This window comes from Hyperolius riggenbachi, chromosome 4, assembly GCF_040937935.1.
Source record: "Hyperolius riggenbachi isolate aHypRig1 chromosome 4, aHypRig1.pri, whole genome shotgun sequence".
In the NCBI taxonomy this organism is placed as follows: Eukaryota; Metazoa; Chordata; class Amphibia; order Anura; family Hyperoliidae; genus Hyperolius; species Hyperolius riggenbachi.
This window is the reverse complement of record NC_090649.1, coordinates 446,420,826-446,435,520: the sequence shown is the minus strand read 5'-3', so window position 1 is coordinate 446,435,520 and position 14,695 is coordinate 446,420,826. Positions and strand designations below refer to the sequence as shown.

Genomic DNA, 14,695 nt, shown 5'->3' with positions numbered 1-14,695 from the left:
GGGTGAAAGAGAGATATGATAGGACTGCAGCCAAGGATTTCCTGAGAAGTAGGAAATCAGATGGTACTGCAGCCAGTGGACACCTGAGGAGCAGGGACCACTGACTGGACTGCAAGCGTGATCACTGGTGAAATGAGAGATATAATCGGGCTGCAGCCAGAGACTCCCTAATGGACAGAGAATCAGACTGTGCTGCAGCCATGGATTCCCTAAGGGACAGGGAATCAGACTGTACTGCAACCAGTGGACTCCTAGTGGGTAGAGACCACTGACTGAGCTGCAAGATGGTCTCCTGAGGAGCAGGTGACCCTAGCAGCTAATGAACACCTGAAGAGCAAGTTTCACGTAAAGTACAGTAAGGCTGATCACCCTAGGATTGGGTGACAGCCAGAAAGGTCAGACAAGCCAGGTTGGCAACAAACGAACAGATAAAGTACAGAGGCGGAAGACTGATTCGGTATCTGGGTACAGGCAATGTCGGCAACAGGTTATCAGATAGGCAAAAGGACCGAATCAGTAAGCAGGAGAGTGGTCAGGAAAGCCAGAGATCATAACAGGTAACAGTATATAACAATCCTAATCTAGGTGTGAAGTCCTTGGTTTCAACACCTGGGAACTAGTCTAATACATAAACAATAGCAATGTAGCAATTTCCTAGTCTTAGGTGTGAAGTCCTTGGTTTCAACACCTGGGAACTAGGCTAATACAATAACACTTTTAAGGCTGTCAATGGAATCTGACTCAGTGTAAATTCCCAGCTCTGGCTGGTTCTAACACACTGTAAGATCTGACTGGGGTCTGAGCGCTCACACGTAGGCATTCGCAACAGCAGACAACTTGCAACTGACAAGCAAGTCCTATATATACCCAGAGCGCTCCACAGCGGCGCCCCAGTCGCTCAGCCAATCCAGAGCATAGCTGGGGTCAGCTGATCGGCATGATCAGCTGACTCCCCATCTGCTAGCATAAAGGCCCTGTCACCTGGCGCGCGCGCGTAGCTCTCAATCTGTGTGCACTAGAAGGACCAGGCGAACCAGCAGCATGTTGCTGCGCGGCAGAAGCCGCCGGCTGGAACGCGGAGATAGCCGCCATGCCGCTTGCCCACGCGGCGGCATCTCCGCTATTCATTACACTGTTGTACATGAATGTTATACATGGAAGAGGAAACTGCACACGGTATGGGAGGGGGGTTGATGTACATAGATTTTATACATAGAAGAGGGGGCTGCACATGGAAAGGGAGAGGGGCTGCTTTACATGGATGTTACCCTATGTGGAGTCATGATGAGAGTGTAAATGAGAGGTTACTCACCCTGCTCTCAGCATTTCACTGACCAGATCTCCCTTCAGTCCAGGGCACCTCATGCTACTTAGTACTGAGGTTCCTCTAGCCACCTAAAACTTGAGGTCACCTCTAGCTACTTAATATTGAGGGTACTTCTGGATACATAATACTTAGGGGCACCTGTAGTTGCATATGGAGAAGGGAAGTGACAGGCGGGACAGCCAGCACATTTGAGGTGCAGTTTGTCGGGTGTTTGTAGGTCCATGGAGGGCGAAGTCTAAGGTGCCAGGACATCTGTGCCTATAGGCTCCTATGAGGTAAGTCCGGGCCTGGTCACAGGATGTGCATAGCCCACAGCCACACAGATACCCCATCATTCTGCACAGATGGGCCATTCTCTTTATAGGAAGCGTACTGGATGACAATCATTATCTTTTTATAAAGTTTGATACATAGTATCACAGATGACACCTCCGAGTTCTGGTTGACTCTGTAGGGAAATGATTTCTAGTTTACTGTGATCAAACAACGCCATTTGGACCATAAAACCGGCACAGAATGAGTTCCTGGGAACGCCACGCTCGCCACCCCCCATTTGCATGCGCCGCCTGATAACAGGAAAGGATTAATTACTCTTCCTCTCTGTGGCCCGATATGTTTCCCTTTTATGGAACATCAATCAGATTAACGTCCATATCTGTTGTGGTAAATCTGCAGTCCGCTCCGGTCCGCCCGTTTTACCTCATCAGCGACTGCGAAGTGACACATGGCGAGGGTTTGTGCCTGACGTGCGGCTGGGTGTCTCTGCTACGAGCGTCACTGAGGAGGACATCTGCGAGTTCTTTGAGTTGGAATCAAAAGAAACTCACAAACTGATCTGGTGCTTCAATTAAACAGTGATTTAATGAGCCTGAGGGGAAATAAATAACTGTAAAATGGGTCACTCACCAATACAAGACTCCCAGAGAGAAGCAAGTACCGCAAACAGCCTGATCATCCTTTATAGGGTGGGCAAGTGGAATGAAAATCCATATTCACTGGAAAAGATAATCATCCAATAAGAAATGACTTATTTTGTATTTATATAGCGCCAACATCTTCCACAGTGCTGTACAGATATATAGTCCCTACCAGGATGGTCTATGAGATGCAAATACATTTGAGCTGATGCAGGGTTATGAAAATTCTGTATGCAAATTTATGCATCTTGAAAATGGACCTGGATTGGTTGATTTTTAAGCTGCATAAATTTGCATACAACATTTTCATAGTGCTGCATCAACTCAAAATGATTTGCATCTCACTGACCATCACTTGTCCCTACCATAGTCATATGTCCCTCATAGCCTAGGGCCATTTTTAGGATGAAGACAATAAACTTATGATTTTTGGGATGTAGAATGAAAGTGGAGTGCCTGGAGGAAACCCACACAGACGTGGGGAGTATGTACAAATTCCATGCAGAGTCCTGGCTGGGACTCGAGTTGGGGACCCAGCAACCCAAGGCAGGAGTGCTCAGGGGTGTAACTAGAAATCACTGGGCCCCCCTGCATAACTTCGGATGGGGCCTCCTCCCCCCTCCACTTTCTGCACAGGTAAGCTGAAAACCAATGTTAATCAATTGGCTAATACACATTTGAATGTGTTTTCCCCATGCAGATAAAGACAGACAGCAGTGAAGCACTGCACGCATTTTCTCCATCAATTACAGTACATCGCTTCTGTGATAAAACGTGCATGTTTTCACACATAGGGCTTCATTCACTGAAGACTGCTAAGTGTTAGCACTGCCAGTGAAAAGCCCCTTAGCACGTGCAAAGTGCCTTTGCACGCGCTAATATGTGCGCAAAAGTTTGCGTGTGCAAAGTTTAGCGCTGCACAGTGCGTGCAAAACGTTGCACCGTCCACATGGAAAATAGCCTGATATACGTACTTTGCACGCGGATGGTGCGACATTTCGCGCGCACCAAATAGCGCACGATCAGTAACAGCTTTGCCCGTGCAAACTACTTTGCAAAACTTTGTATGATTCCTTATCAGTGGCTGAGCAAATGCAGTCATTAGGACAATTGTGAAGAGAGCAGAAAGTTTTTTTCTCTCCATGCCCTTAGTTGTCAGTCTCTCGGGACAGGGAAAAGAAACTCCTCCTCCCATGGGGCCCCCTGCTGCTTATGGGCCTCACTGCAGATGCATCCCTTGCAGGGTCTATTATTACTCCCCTGGGAGTGCTATCCACTACACCACCATGCTGTCCATGATCATAATCTAATGCTGCCATGTATTTTTTATTTTAGTTATGCCCCATATTGCAGTAACACTTTATATCATAAAAATACTGTCTGTATTAGATTTTAATTTTTAATAACAATAATACTTATTTAGCTTACCTATCCTATTGTTTTTAGTGCTCATTGTCAGATTTAGGAGAAATGTGATATAAAAAAAAAATGAATATTTCTGCTGGTTTCCATCTTTATTGTTTATCTGTAATGCCAAAAGCGACATCACCTCTGCCCTTTTCTTTTTTGTTCAACCCAGGACATTGTTAATTTTCCCTCCCTACTGCCACACAGTCTGCTGTCGCTCCAACAGCAAGCATCACCTAGACGTCTCCCCCCCACCTTCCCTCACCTTGGGGCTCCCCCTTACTCGCTTCCCCCCCCCCCTTCATAATTCAGCAGCGGGCGCAGCGGAGCAGAACACTTCCTCTATTCCATGCATGTGAGGAAGATTCTGTGCGCAGCTAGTCTGGTCTAGTCCACCACTATAGGAAAAGACACTCCACAGGCTTCAAACTTGCATTTGTGATTTATTGAGAAAGACACACTACATGTTACGAATCTCCTGACCCTTACTCGAGTCTGGTCTAGTCAGTGACGTCAGACCAGCGACGCACAGATATCCCTCTCGGGCAGGGAATAGAGGAAGTGTTCCGCTCCGCTGCCGCCTGCCAGCTGCTGAATTATGGAGGGGGGACCGAGGAAGGGTGAGTCCCAAGGTGAGGGAAGGGGGGGGGGGTAGACGTCCCCCCTTCCCCGCCACTGTCCCTACCGGCCGCATGTCATTACCTAAACTGGGGGGGTCCCAGTCACTACCTGAACTGGTGGGCTCCTGTCACTACCTAAACTGGGGGGTCCCTGTCACAACCTGAACTGGTGGGCTCCTGTCACTACCTGAACTGGAAGGGTCCCTGTCACTACCTGAACTGGTGGGCTCCTGTCACTACCTGAACTGTGGGGGTCCCTGTCACTACCTGAACTGGTGGGCTCCTGTCACTACCTGAACTGGGGGGTCCCTTTCACTACCTGAACTGGTGGGCTCCTGTCACTACCTGAACTTGGGGGTCCCTGTCACTACCTGAACTGGTGGGCTCTTGTCACTACCTAAACTGGGGGGTCCCTGTCACTACCTGAACTGGTGGGCTCCTGTCACTACCTGAACTGGAAGGGTCCCTGTCACTACCTGAACTGGTTAGCTCCTGTCACTACCTGAACTGGAAGGGTCCCTGTCACTACCTGAACTGGTGGGCTCCTGTCACTACCTGAACTGGAAGGGTCCCTGTCACTACCTGAACTGGTGGGCTCCTGTCACTACCTGAACTGGGGGGGTCCCTGTCACTACCTGAACTGGTAGGCTCCTGTCACTACCTGACCTGGGGGGTTCCTATCACTACCTGAACTGGGGGGTCCCTATCACTACCTGAACTGGGGGCTCCTGTCACTACCTAAACAGTGGGGTCCCTATCACTACCTGAACTGGGGGGTCCCTGTCACTACCTGAACTGGGGGCCCTGTCACTACCTGAACTGGGGGGGCTTCTGCCACTATCTAAACTGGGGGGTCCCTGTCACTTCCTAAACTGGGGGGCTCCTGTCAGCTGTCACTAACTAAACTGTGGGGTCCCTGTTACTACCTGAACTGGGGGGTCCCTGTCATTACCTGAACTGGGGGGCTCCTGTCACTACCTGAGCTGGGGGGTCCCTGTCACTACCTGAGCTGGGGGGTCCCTGTCACTACCTGAACTAGGGGGCTTCTGCCACTACCTGAACTGGGGGGCGCCTGTCACTACCTGAACTGTGGGGTCCCTGTCACTACCTGAACTGGGGGGCTCCTGTCACTACCTAAACTGTGGGGTCCCTGTCTCTACCTGAACTCGGGGGCTCCTGTAACTAAACTAGGAGGTACCTGTCACTACCTAAACTGGGGGGCCCTGTCACTACCTAAATTGGAGGGCTCCTGGTGCTACCTAAACTAGGGGGCACCTGTCACTACCTAAACTATCCAGGCCAGCCAGCCCAGCATCACCACCAGCCAACCAGCCCAGAATCACTGCCAAAAAGACCACAGGATCACCACCAGTCAGACCAGCATTTTCTCCAACCAGCCAGGCCAGCCCAGCATCATCGCCAGCCAGGCCAGCCCAGCATCACCTCCAGCCAGGCCAGCCCAGCATCACTGCCAGGCCTTTCGGCCCACACATCATTCCCAAGCCAGCCAAAAACAGTATTGCCAGGCCAGCAAGGCACAGCAGCCAGTAGAGGAGAATTCAGAAGTCAGGTGAGAGGTGTCTGGGGGCCTCATGGTTACTGAATTTTTGTTGGGGGCCTCATGATTGCTAATTAATCTTATTGGGGGCCTCATGATTTGTTGGGGGCCTCATGATTGCTGAATTTGTCTTGTTGGGGTTCACATGATTGCTAACTGCGAGACTATGGAAAAAGCTGAATCATCATCAGATGAGACAATAGCATTAAACCTACTTTTTTAGCTTTTTAAAACAGAAAATAAAAGTGGGAGGTTCTAAAAAAATGAATACATTTTTCAGGAGTAGGATGGATGAAATTGTTTATCTTCACAGTTTATTTTCAACTTGGATAGTTTGTATTTAGTTTAAATTGTGGTTGGCACTTTGCGATAGATAAGTTACTTTTGGGTTGCAGTTTGGGCACTCGGTCTCCAAAAGGTTCACCACCACTGTCCTAATCTAATGTCCCACATTGCTAAGTTCATCTAAGTTCATGTAAATGTGTCTCCACCCGTGACCACACCCACATTCTGGTCCATGACCACACCCTTTTTTCGGCGCGCCGCACAACGTGCCCCCAATTTTCAGCGTGGCGCATGGGTAGTGTGGCCAGTCTCATGGGGGTAGATTCATTAAAGATAAGCGGGCTGCTGTACTTTACTAGCGCAGCCGCTACTACATTAATTAGCTAGTAAAGTATTGCAGTCACGCTACATCACATCGTGCTGTGCTTCAGGAGCGCTCGTAGCTTAAGAGCGCAAAGTACGCTGCCAGGCCTGCGCGCAACCCGTGCTGCTTGAGCGCCTTATCTACCCCATTGAGACTAATGGCCACTGCAACGTGGGAGCGTCGATGGAGTAACGCAACACCCCAGTGTGAAACGGCCTTAAAAGTTACGAAATGTTGTTGGCAGTCCAGCCAGGTCCAGTCCACAATACTTGGCAGAACCGGCTGAGCCTACCTATCCAGGAATGATGGGGGAACTACAAATTATAATTGTATGTTGCCTATTATGTGAAGTCAGTACACAGCCATTGCAGTGACATTACACTGCTGGCCTGGTGATAGTCATACAATCAAATCAGCCCTTTCCATTTGCTAGATACGGCTCTTGTCAGCGTTGGGGAAAACGTTTGCTAATTAACTCTCGTCTTTTTAATTGCTGGACTTTGCAGAGATAGGATTAATATTAGCAGCCATCTCGGTGCTCTGGTGTTAATCAGGAAAATGTTACAGCAGTTTAACCTTTGCAGCATTTGGTAACATTACTCACGATCGAGGCAATTACTAGATTTCATGAGCTGAGAGCCTCAAATTCGCCAATGAGACCGGTGGGACTGCGTGGCCGGCCACCGATGGTCACTGCTGAGTTAGAGGATTTCAAGGAAATTGTTACAGATGACATGATCTTCTTGCAGTCCAGGGAACTCTCAGTAGCTTTCTCCACAACCCACATCAATTTTTCTACGCATGACCTTATTTATAGTCCAACTTTCACAGCCATATGTTACTACTGGGAAGACCATAGCTTTGACTATCTTGATCTTTGTTGGTAAAGTCCTTTAATATCTTCCAAATCAGCCATACATTTTTCCCCCGAAGCAACAAGCAGCCTGGATCCAGCACTGGCTCCTTTGATCAGCAGCAGATCGCCGAACCCGATCTGGTCCACTCCACTGCGTAGGTGTCTTGCCCCTGTGCAGTAGAGAGGACCTGATCGGGCTTGGCTATTTCCCCCAGAGCCCAAGGGGGAAGCTGGTACTGCACCTGCACTGGATCCCAACGGGCGGCAGGCACTACTGTGCCTGTGTTTGTCGGTGGATATTCAGGGGGTGCCTGCACTTGATCTGGGCTACACAGGGGGATGGGGATTGGGGAAAACCTCATTAGGATCCAGAGGCTTCCCCCTCCTGAGGGAGGTACCCCATAGGGGCACTCTTTTCCTTATAGGATCTCTTTAAGCAGGGCCGGTTCAAGCTACAATAGAGCCCTGGGGCAAAAGTAACTTCGGGGTGCCTCCCTGACCCCTCCTTCCAACCTAATCACCCCCAGGGCCCTTGAGCCGGCTGCCAGGCTTGATCCAATCCACCCCCACCTCCATCATACAATATTATTAGGTGTGTTCATTTCCTATACAGAGTAAACACACAGCAATGGGTCACCATAGCTGGAGGGAGGAGGAGCACTTTGGCGGGGCCCCACAGGCTCTGGGGCCCTTTGCCTCTATGGAAGCGCAGCCCTGTCTTTAAGATAACACTATTACCCTCGAGCTGTAGCACAAATAAGCTCCACTATTTCTTTACCTGGCTACAAGGAGTGTTTAAAACCCTTGAGGCTGATAACATCTGAAAGATACACATATTTTAAGATGTATAAATTACAAGTGTAATTCCTTTTGATTCCTGGACACAATGATGTCTCGTGGCGCTGTCCTTTATCCGCGGATGATGCCGCCGAGGGGTCCCTGCGAGCAGATTGGTGAGTAAAGAGGAGAGATTATCGGATGGTTTTTGAACATAGCGCTAATCGCTAATCCCAGTACACAGACCCCTCGGCCCAGACCACGGAAGGAACAAGTTATCATCCAATGAAATTGGGCTCTTAAACTTTGCTGGGATAGTCAGATTTCGCACCAGGACTGTGAAATAAATACGGAGTATTTTTTTTTATTAAGAAAAGGGAATGTCTGGCTATTGTGCTGGAGAGCGATTAAAAAAGAGAGCTTAATAAACAGCAGCTTTACTTCCAGAGATGTCTAAATCCGCTAATTGACTTCCACAGGCCGTCTGTCTTCCGCCCAGTCTCATTTATATTCACAGGCTGAGGGCACATTAATCAGAAAAGCTTTTTCACCTTTAAACTGAAGAAGAAAGCAGAGAAGAGGATGTCAGATTAAACGCTTATCTAGATGGAGCTGTATCCAGAGGCGGGAGCATCGGAGAGAGCGAGACGCGGAACGCTGCCTCACCGGCTCCTCTTCCCAGAGAGCTACCGCTATCATTATCCGCAGCTCAGCACCGGGGCAATTACACAGCAGATAACCTGCCTGCGAAACCATTCCAAACTCTGCCATCTCCATGATATTTCCACCTAAAAATAAAGGTGTCACTCCGCGGTCCCTCAGTCCAAGTCAGAGCATCAGCCCTACAGGCTATAAACATGTCAGTGCATGGAGATATATATCTGTATGGCTGACCTGGGAATACCCAGGTTAGATATGGAAGGTCAGAACCACCAACATAGCATGTATGGGCCAAAATAATGAAGCAGGTCATTTAGGCAACTGTTCTACCCTGTGCTGCGCCTGATCTGGGCACCGCCGCAGACATAATGTTTACACGTCTATAGGGGCGTGGCAGGATTTCAAATGTAATTGGGTGCTGGCAAACACCAGACCCCAAATTACTTCTCACTCTGAGTTGCTACGACTCGGAGGGGGGAATAGTATTTAAAAGACCAATATTGTGAAAATTTTACACATATACATAAGAAGTACCTTTCTTCCAGAGTAAAATGAGCCATACATTACTTTTTTCCTATGTTGCTGTTACTTTCAGTAGGTAGTAGAAATCTGACAGAACCGACAGGTTTTGGACAAGCCCATCTCCTCATGCTGGATTCTCAGGGATTTCTTTATTTTCAAAACCACTTGGTGAAAGGCAGTTCCTCCCTCTAACTGCTAATATATATATACCCTCTTTCCCTGAAAATAAGACCTACCCTGAAAATAAGCCCTAGCTGAAATTTTGAGCATGTTGGAAATATAAGCCAATCGGGCATCGGTCCTGTCATCCCAGCACAGAGCCAGGTTATCAGCTGTGTGCAGGGAAGACAGGTCAGGTGCCTGATCAGTACAGTAGCATACTTGCAAATCCATGAACATGACAGTACAAAGGAACAGTAAATGTTCTGCTGAGAGACACTTCCTAATAGAAATATAAGACATCCCCTGAAAATAAGCCCTAGCACATCTTTTAGAACAAAAATTAATATAAGACACGGTCTTATTTTCGGGGAAAGACGGTATATATATATATATATATATATATATATATATATATATATATATATATATATATATATATATATAAATATATATATATATATATATATAAATATACATACATACACATCAAATCACCTCTATATTACAATTCAGATGACTAAGGTAAATATAAGCAGAGCGGCGCAATTCCAAATTCCACCATCCACTATGACAGAGAAGCATACACCCCCCAGTATCTGTGCTTCACTGAGTATATATGCCCTATCACAGAGTCAATGATCAAATAAGGTAGTCCACTTCCAAACTTCACATTAAAAAGCTAAATTTCGAGAGAAGCATATACACTTGAGTCTCTATGTTTCACTGGATCAAAACATTTTCATATTCAGCATATAATTCCTATTTTTCCTTGTCTGTACATAAAGTTTGACCACGTAAATGGAATAAAACACCACCACCACACCCTAAGTCAGCAACTCACCATGTGGTGCGACCTATGCCAGGTCTATTCAGGCCTTGGGACTGTTCCCTGGTCGTCCCTCACCCAGTGGCAATGGCTGTAATCTTAATAGTGTAAAACTGCAACTTTAATTAGAACTTTAACCATTTCTGCCACACGAACGTGAAGCTCACGACCGGGCGGCTGCTCTGCAGCGGTGCCGCGCTTCGATCGCGGGCGCGCCCCCATGCTCCCGTGCTGTCCCCCGGTAGCCCTGGGATCAGTGAACAGGAACATGGTTCCTGATCACCGATCCATGTCCCCAGCAGAAAAACCGAAGCGCTCTTACAAGAGGCTTCAGTCTTTCTGCACGTTAAACGTCATCCTTGTGCTTCCGGTTAGCGAGAAGCACAAGGAGAAAAAAAAAACTCAAGGTGGCCATCTGGTGGCCAAATAGTAAAACTACATCTACATATTTTTTACATTACAATTTACACATATAATAACATTAAAAATTAACTGTTTATTTCCCACACCAAAATATTACCCAATGGAAAAAAAAATTTACAATTAAAAAAAAAAGACATAAATAGTTACCTAAGGATCTAAACTTTTTAAATATGCACAAAATTTTTTTAAATTATAAGCTTGTAAATAGTGATGGCTGCAAAACGGAAAAAATTCACCTTTATTTCCAAATAAAATATTGGCGCCATACATTGTGATAGGGACACAATTTAAATGGTGTCATAACCGAAACAAACGGGCAAATAAAATACATACGTTTTAATTATAGTAGCCTGGGTTATTTTAAAGGGGAACTGAAGTAAGAGGTATACGGAGGCTGCCATATTTATTTCCTTTTAATCAATACCAGTTGCCTGCCAGCCCTGCTGGTCTATTTCTCTCCAGTAGTATCTGAATAACACCAGAAACAAGCATGCAGCTAGTCTTGTCAGATCTGACTTTAAAGTTTGAAACACCTGATCTGCTGCATGCTTGTTCAGGGGCTATGGCTAATAGTATTAGAGGCAGAGGATCAGCAGGGCTGCCAGACAATTGGTATTGATTAAAAGGAAATAAATATGGCAGCCTCTGTATACCTCTCTCTTCAGTTCCCCTTTAAGGCTATAATGCCAGAAAACTGAGAAATAATTAATTTTTTCTTATTAATCCTGTTAAAATGCATTTATAAAAAAAAATAATTCCTAGCAAAATGTACCACCCAAAGAAAGCCTAATTAGTGGTGGAAAAAACAAGATATAGATCAATAAATTGTGATAAGTAGTGATAAAGTTATTAGCAAATGAATGGGAGGTGAAAATTGCTCTGATGCATAGGTGAAAAATCCCCGCAAACTGAAATGGTTATAATACCCCACAGTATCTATGCTTCACTGGAGAGATAAACATATGCTACCTATCACAGAGTCAATAATCAAATAAGATAATGCACTTCCAAACTCCACATTAAAAAGTTAAATTTCGGGAGAAGCATGTAAACAAGAGTCTCTATGTTTCACTGGATCAAACATTTTCATATTCAGCATATAATTCCTATTTTTCCTTATCTGTGCATAAAGTTTGACCACGTAGATGGAATAAAACACCACCACCACACCCTAGGTCAGCAACTCACCATGTGGTGCGACCTATGCCAGGTTTATTCAGGCCTTGGGACTGTTCCCTGGTCGTCCCTCACCCAGTGGCAATGGTTGTAATCTTAAAGGGAACCTGTACTGAGTGAAGTTACCTCATGTGTTTATTTTAAATAATTTTAAATGAACATTACATAGTTACCTTGCTATTAGTTCCTCTCAGAAGCGCACCATTTTCTTCTGACAGTGATTGCTTCGAGTTCTGACAACATTTTGTCAGAATTGAAATATATCAGTTGCTGTCAGTTATAGCTGAGAGGACAACTGATGTGCCAGGTAATGTCCATGTATCCCTGTGGTTCAAGTGGGTGATATGACAGTTTAACAGTGTGCTGACCAGAAAGCGGTTATGGGGTAATGACCATTTTCAAAATGGAGGACGGAGAATTCCATTGATCACAGTGGACAAACAGGATGCGGGAGAGGAGAAATAGATTGATGAGTAGACTACAGGGGAGGTAAGTATGACCTGTGTATGGTTAGTTTGACTTTTAATTTTCAGTTCAGGTTTTCTTTAAAGAGACTCCGTAACAAAAATTGCATCCTGTTTTTTATCATCCTACAAGTTCCAAAAGCTATTCTAATGTGTTCTGGCTTACTGCAGCACTTTGTACTATCACAGTCTCTGTAATAAATCAATGTATCTTTCCCTTGTCAGACTTGTCAGCCTGTGTCTGGAAGGCTGCCAAGTTCTTCAGTGTTGTGGTTCTGCTATGCACTCCCCCCTCGGGGGGGAAAGAAACACACAAATGATCTCTTGAGATTCAAAAGGAATGCTGTATACAGCCTGCTTGTGTATGGATGTATTTTCTATGTGTGGACATACTGTACATCAACCTACTTCCTGTTTTGGTGGCCATTTTGTTTGTTTATAAACAAACTTTTTAAAACTGTTTTTAACCACTTTTAATGCGGCGGGGAGCGGCGAAATTGTGACAGAGGGGAATAGGAGATGTCCCCTAACGCACTGGTATGTTTACTTTTGTGCGATTTTAACAATACAGATTCTCTTTAAGCTTGTATCCTCGTCCTATATACCTCAACAAAAAGGCTCCCAATAGTGTAAAACTGCGACTTTAATTAAAACTTTAAAATACAATTGCACTTACAGATTCCACATGGGTATTAGCGCATAGAGTTTCCCGGGCTCTCCCCCGTTATGCAGGACGGTAGGAAAAGCGATCCCTTGATCTGGAGGGGCGTTACCGCCGCGCGCACGGTACCACCGAACCCCTCCACTCCTGGTCACGCCGCCCTCCACATGTAGATCTCCCCTGTGTCTGGCTCCGCCTTACTAGTTTCGTCGATCAACGACTCTTATTTACATGCAAAGGGAGATAGTACTTGCTTTGCAGTTGGCAACAGCCGTTATTTCCCACAATGCAACAAGGTTCACAGTCAGGGCGATGACCATGACATCACACTGTGGGAGGGGTTTCACAACAATATCAGCCACACAGATGTCCCTGATGATCTGTTTGAGAAAATGTAAAGATTTTGGCTATTGATTGGGATGAAGTTCAATCCTGGGTTAAAGTTCAGTGTCAGGTCAAATACATTTTAGGGATGAGGAGCCCAGACACTTCCTGTTAAAGGGTGTTAAGGGGTGCAGTCTTCTCAAACATTCAGTCTGGCGTTAGGACTGCCCACCGACCTGACAGAATTGGTGTTACTTCTGTCTCCTGCCCTTCATGGCCATGTAGAAAGTTTGCCTAGCACCTAATTACAAATGATCCGAGGCTGGGGTGTCTGCAAGCCGCCATAATCTGGGACAGGCCAAGCTGCCCGTCCACCATTAATGTGATTGTGAACCTGAAATAATAAAAAAGAGTAGGTACTTACCTCAGAAGTCACTGGGCCCCCCTGCAAAACGTTTGAGGGGTTCCCCTCCCCCTCTTGCTTTCTGCATAGGGAAATTGAGAACCAATGTTAATTTGCTAGTGCACACTTTAAGTGTTTTCCCCGTGCAGATAAAAACAGACCGCAGTGAAGCACTGCAAGCATTTTTCAGTTGGCGGGAAACCAACAGACCAGTGTGCTCCCAGCCTCAGCTTATTACACTCACTCTGTCCATGACCAAGCTTTTTCTCTCGGTACCCAGACTCCTCAAGCATCACTACAGTATACAACACTTGGGGAGGGGTAGAGAGGTTGGGGACTGGGCGGTGTACACAAGACCCTCCTGCATACTGAATAGGGACAGCCTACAAATATTTGTCTGCAAAACTTTGTATGATTCCTTATCAGTGGCTGAGCAGATGCAGTCTTTAGAACAATTGTGCAGAGAGCAAAAAGTTATTTCTCTCCGTGCCCTTAGTTGTCAGTCTCTAAGGTCAGGGAAAAGAAACTTCTCCCCCTGATGCCCCCCTGCAGCTGCATCCCTTGCAGGGTCTATTGACCAATCTAGCAGCAGTGGGATCCACTATACCTATTCAACTCGGCCTGGGTCAAATGTGTTTCTGCTGACTGTGAATGTGGCCATGGATGAGCACATCTGGACTGGCCAGGGAGGAAAGAAGCAGAGCACAAGCAGCTTCATTCTACTGGGCATGAGCAGACCTTATTTGCACATGCCCAGTATGGATGTACTTATTCAGAGCAGGAAGTGCAGCCAGAAGACAAAGACGGTCCCTGGACTGGATTGATGGGTTGTTGGAGGATCCGGGAAGGCATCTATTTGAAAAAGGCACCTGGAAAAAGGGCGTCTGGTGTAGCCCATATAACGACTTTAGCTACAAAGTGCGCCTGGTGTAGCCCATATATATGTCAAATTCGGCTATAAAG

General features: G+C 46.3%; 1 long non-coding RNA gene across 2 annotated transcripts in view; it reads right to left on the bottom strand.

Annotated features, from left to right (window-relative positions):
* LOC137504368 (uncharacterized) overlaps positions 1-13,274 on the bottom strand; it is a 157,992-nt gene extending 144,718 nt beyond the window's left edge. For both annotated transcript variants that reach the window (XR_011019471.1, XR_011019470.1), the window contains exons 1-2: positions 13,021-13,274; positions 2,234-2,322 (exon numbers count right to left, since the gene is read on the bottom strand). This is a non-coding gene — a long non-coding RNA (uncharacterized lncRNA). The remainder of the gene's footprint in view (positions 1-2,233; positions 2,323-13,020) is intronic.
* Positions 13,275-14,695: the final 1,421 nt, after the last annotated feature.